The sequence below is a fragment of the Mirounga leonina genome, unplaced genomic scaffold (assembly GCF_011800145.1).
Source record: "Mirounga leonina isolate KUSES-001 unplaced genomic scaffold, KU_Mleo_1.0 Mir_115, whole genome shotgun sequence".
Classification (NCBI taxonomy): Eukaryota; Metazoa; Chordata; class Mammalia; order Carnivora; family Phocidae; genus Mirounga; species Mirounga leonina.
The window spans coordinates 6,364,943-6,370,529 of record NW_023270268.1 but is presented as its reverse complement, the minus strand read 5'-3'; positions in this window follow the sequence as shown (position 1 = coordinate 6,370,529).

Below are 5,587 nucleotides of genomic sequence, written 5' to 3'. Positions count from 1 at the left end.
CCGCCGCCGCCGCCGCCGCTGGGCTGGAGCGGCCGCCGCCTCGTCACCATGAACCCCGGAGCCGCGCCCGGGAGAGCCGCGCACGGGGAGGCGGAGCGGGAGGCCGGGCGCCGCGGGAAGCGGGAGCGGCCGAGGGGGAAGGAGCGAGCGCCGAGCGAGGGCGGGAGGGCGGGCGGGAAGGAGGGAGGGAGCGAGGGAAAGAAGGAGGGCGGGCGGGTGGGTGTGTCCCGGCCCGGGGACCGGCCTCCGTCGCCGCCGCCAGCGGCGGCGCTGCCCGCCGGCCCCGGAGGGGGGGGGCGGAGAGGGGTGCGGGGTGAGTGGAGGGCGGGAGAAGCGTGCAAGTGGGTGTGTGCGTGGGGGGGAGGTCTCGGGCAGACGAGTGGGGTGCAGGGCTTGCGATGCAGGAGATCCAGAGGGGTTCTGGCCGTAGATGCGAGGGGCCCGGGGGTGGGGGGAGAGGTGTGGGAGGAGTCTGGTAGTGGGGCGTGGGGGGCTAAGCGGGGGCTCGTGGGTGTGCGGGTGGGGTACAGAGGGGTGTGCGCTGTGGGACCGGGGGCCCCAGGAGGGCTCGCACGGCTGCGGGAGCGAGGTTGGGCCCTGACTAGCGATGTTCACCCGGAGAAGGCCAGAGGAGGAACTTGCGGGGGGAGGGGGGGTGGTCCCGTGAGGATGCATTGGGGGAGATGCTGGGTGAGGGACGTCCGGGTGCGGGGACCGAGGAGTCTGGGACGACGGCGCGGAGGGCAGCGGTGTGTAGAGGTAGAGGCTGCTAAGGAGTGGTCCCTTAGACACGGAGGCGGTCCGCCAGTGGGTCCCAGGCGCTGGTGTGAGGAAGAACCCGGGGGCGTGTGGGGCGGCGGACGGGTGCCAGAGTGGGAAGAATCCTGGAGGGCCCAGGAGTGAGCGGAGGCGAGAGGGGGCGTCTGTGGTCGGGGCTGGGGGCTCCGAGCGTGGGGTGCCGGCGGAACCCGCATCCGCATTGGGCCTGAGAGCCTGCGAGCCAGGCGGCGGGTCCTCGAGGACCAACCTCTTGGCACGTGGGGGTGTCGGCGTCAAGGGGGGCCCGGGCAATGGGCATTTCCGGGTGCTCTGCCATAAGGGGGGTGGAGGAGCCGGTCGAGGGCTGAGGAAAGGAAGGGGCCTGTGGCGGGCCGAGCTGGGCAGGGACTGTGCTTCTGAAGAGCACTCAGCCACTGTCAGGCCTGGAGCGGCGGCCAGAGCGCATGCATGACGGGAAAGTGACCCCTCAGCCTCCGAGGGTCGGAGCCCTTTCGCGCCCGCGCCTTTGCGTTCCAACTTGGAAGCCACACAGACATCCTTGTAAGCCAGGGGGCGGGGCAGTGCCGCAGGAGGGCGGGTCCGAGGGCGGAGCGGAAGCACTCGCGCGCGCTCTCCACCAATCAGGCGGATTGGGGAGGGCCCGCGGAGCGTGACACGATAGGCAAGGCTGAGCTGGCGGACTGGGGCGTAGAGCAGTACCTCCCCGGGCCGGGTTGCGCGCGCACTTCAGGCCTTGTAGGCGCTTTCAGCCCCGTAGCGACTTACAAGAGGTGACTCTGGTAGGTCCATTCTCGTTCCTCCACGACTCCTGGAGCCCGGAGCTGGTTGCAGCCAGGTCGCGTGCTCACCGGGGGAGCCAGCGAACCTCTCCAGAGTTTTAAAGTACACTGCGGGAAAAGCTCTCTGGCCAGGGGCAGCCTGCAGACCTCACTGGTCTCTGCACCAGATGGAGCCCAGTGAAGGCCCCGGTGTGGGAGACCGGGCTCCTGTGGCTAGGCAGGTGGGAAAGCACTTCAGGGGAGCTGCTCTAAAAGATAGTTGGGCAAGCTCCACAGGCCCCAAATCCAAGATCTCAAGTGACATCCTGGCTCTGTGCGTGTGGAGGGGTCCTGGTGCCAGTTGCCTCAGTGTGTGCTCATGCTTGAGTATCTGCTCTTCTCACAGCACCTTTGGGACCCCAGTGGATTGCCTGGAGTAGCCGAGACATGAAGATCGAAGTGAAGTGCCCTTTTGGTTAGGAGGGCAAGCCCTAGAGTATGTAGCCCAGGCTCTAGGACATGCCCTGCCTAACCGTCCCAAGTGCAGACCAGATTAGGGCCCCATGGCATCCAGGACTACACTTGTCCCTACTTCTAATGCTCTTCACATTTGTTACGAGGGCATGGCTGGCCCAGGGCCCGGTGGATTTTACTGTTCTCTGAATTCAGCTTTTTTAAAACTGCAGAATTCTAAGGGGTCAGAGGGATCTTCCAGAGAAAGCCGTTCAGGGAGACATGTTTCTCCTACAGTTCTTAGTATATAACCACACAGAGCAGTATCCTTGCTGCCTGGTTGTTGTAGCATCCCGTTAGTCAGGGCAAGGTGATGGGAGCATTTGGATTCACCCATCCACATGCTTGAGGCCTTGATATATTTTGGGTGGGGGACGTCCAGAGGTTCTGCTCACTTAGTTGAGGCTGCGAAGGAGCTCAAAACTTAGAGGTACAAGGCCAAAGAACATGATTTCCATACACAACCTCTCCTGTCCAGCCTTTCCTGGAAGAATGACTCCCCAGGACCCTCCAGTAACAATCCCTCATTGTCCTCAACTTCCTCCTGAGATCACCTCTAAAAAGAAAAAAAAAAAACAACAAACTACCTCACCCAAGCCTTTGTCTCAAGCTCAGATGAAAAAACAGCTTGCTATCTTTTAAGTCCTTCTTACCTTCCATATTTTGTTCATTTAAAGTTTCAACTTATTATTTCATAAATATCCAAAGAAATCAAAGAGAAAAACCACCCCAGCCCTATCACCATCCTCAAATCAATCTATTTTTCTACATTTCTCCCTGTCCTTGCCAATGTGTTGACATAATTTTATGTAGCTATAAAAATATCATGGTTAAGGGGTACCTGGATGGTTCAGTCCTTTAAGCGTATGCCTTCGACTCAGGTCATGATCCCAGGACCCTGTGATGGAGTCCCGCAGTGAGCTCCCTGCTCAGTGGGGAGTCTGCTTCTCCCTCTCCCTCTGCCCCTCCCATCTGCTCATGCTCTCTCTCTCTGTGTCAAATAAATAAATAAAATCTTAATATATATCATGGTTAAAATTATAGGGTGAGCATTTTTCCATGTGGTGACATAATCATTTATAACTACCATAATAAATGATTGCATAATACCTCACTAAATGAGTCTTAGATAAGGTAGTATCTTGGTTTGACAGATGAAGGAAAGATTCAAGAATTGCCACTGGTTCAACTGATTAGTCATGAGAAGAAAATACATTTATTTCAGTCTTTACAATGTATCAGGATGGATCAAATAATTAACTAAAAAAATGCATAAATAAGTATAACAAAACAAAGTAAATGCTTTTTAAATGTGGATGGGAATAGGCTAAGAGTGACAAAAATTACAAAGAAATACAGATATTACAAAGGATAAGATTGATACATTTGGCTACATTTGTTCTTTCAACAAACATTTATTGAGTGCCCACTATATGTGTTAGGTTCTGTCCTAGACAGGCTCTCAGAGTTGTCTGAAATGAGGGTTAAGGAACTGGGCTGTCCTACTCTCGCTTGTCAGTTAAAGCTATGGGCTGTCCCTGTATGTGTGTGTGGGGGGGGGCTTAAAATCCCCAGGCACATTGGGCTCTTGGGGAATGGGAGCAAAACAGTTCCAGCGATCTGAGGACAGGTACTAGCCACTGGAGGCCAAAGCACATCAAGTCCCAGAGAGGGATGTCCAGAAACAGAGATTGAGGGGGTCTGAACAGAGCACCAAAATGTTGTTTGAGTCACAATTCCCAAATTGTTATCATGTAGTGTCCTTGTACCATTTGTGCTATTTAATGTTTTTCTTTAAATTAACTTAATTTTTATTTAAACAGAAAATTAGTGGACAACATTTTTTTAAGAGACAAATGGAGAATGTAGGAAGAATCACAACCCTAAAAAGGAAGCGCTGCAAAGAGTTGGGGGGGTAGAGACTGGGATATAAAGGGCAGGCAGATGTGGCCCTAGAGCTGGCAAGCCTGGCCCCACGAGGCCAAGGACAGGAGCAGGTAGGAAGATGGAGAGTATTGGCGAGGGCAGCCTGGCCTGGAGTCTCTGGGGTGGAGCTCCAGTGTGGGAGGGGACAATCGGACCAGAAGGTGAGGGATGGGGTGAGAATGCTCTTGGGGTGTGGGAGAGGCTACCCTTGGCAAATGGACACTGGGTATAGAATGGACAACTGGGGAGGAGGCACAGAATGAGTGTCCCAGGTAGAAGGAACAGCGGCATGATTTCAGGCTTAGAGGCCAGGGAGAGCAAGCTCAGGGAGAGGTCCACAGTGGTTGGAGTTGAAGGATCTGGTGATGAGCAGGGCTCACATCAAGCAGAGCCTTGTAACTCAGCAAAGGTATTGGGGATTTCTTACTCTGGGGGCTGGGGGAGTGACATATTCAGATATGTGTTTAGAAAGTTCCTACTGACTAGCAGATTGGGTCAGAGGTAGTGCAAGCAGCAGGGAAACCCATGGAAGATGTTGCATTAATCCGGGGAAGAGATGATGGCAATGCTCTCTGGACTTGCCATCCCCAGCCCTGCTCTCCATCTTTGAATCTCTGCCCTCCAGGCTCTGTCCTTGGTCAGCTTTCTCCCCTCTCTGTGGGCATCTCAGTCCCGGGTTTTGTGTCTGTTACTTAGTTTCTATCTCAGTGCCAGGTTTTCTGGTCTTTCTCTGATTCTAGCTGCATGTGCTTCTGACTCAGGGCAGCAAGTCTTATTGGGAAAGGAATGGAAGTAGAATCTGGGCAGAGATTCCTGGGGGTCAGTCAAGTGGATACAAACCCGAGCCCACCCACAAGTCTCTCCCTTGGGGTCCCCTTGGGACCTAGATGAGTTTCTTCCGGGTAGCAGTTCTCTTCTGCAGTGGACCAGGCCCAGGGTCTTAGCAGCTCCAAAAAAGGCCTGCTCTAGCTAGGCGGGACAGGCCACAGCCACAGGGGTCATTTCTTTACTCTCCAGGTATGTATTTGGGTGCCTGCAGGGTGCCTGGCTTGGGCCAAATGCCGTAGACACAGCGCCGTCAAGGGGCTCATAGCCTAACGGAAGAGGCAGAGGGCTAATCAGAGGGTGGCACAGAGTAGAACTGATTAATTCTCCTGGCAGTCCAGGAGTCCCCACAGAGGATATGATGCTAGCAAAATCATTTTTGGAGCCCACGATGTCCCAGGTAAGAGACTTTTCCAGCCACGGAAAAGGCTCCCTCCGAGGAGCAGTAGGACATGGTGACGGAGAAAGAGATTGGGGTTTTGAAAGCCAGGTTGAGGTTGGACTTTAACCTGTGGGTAATCTGGAGCAAGGAACAGGCACCAGTTCCGAAACTTGTTCAGATCTGTGAGCTGAAGTGAAAAACAATTCGAACCAGGCTGAGCAACAATGGGGACTCTATTGGCTCATGTAACCAAACCACAGTTACATGCCTGGTCTGCAGGAGTCTGGGAAGAGCACTCCTGACTCAAGGCTGCGGAGCTCCCTAAGGGGAAGGTATGAATTTCCTATGACCTGGAGGATCAAGGTGTATTTAGGGAAGCCAGAGGGCTTCCTTATTGCCCAAG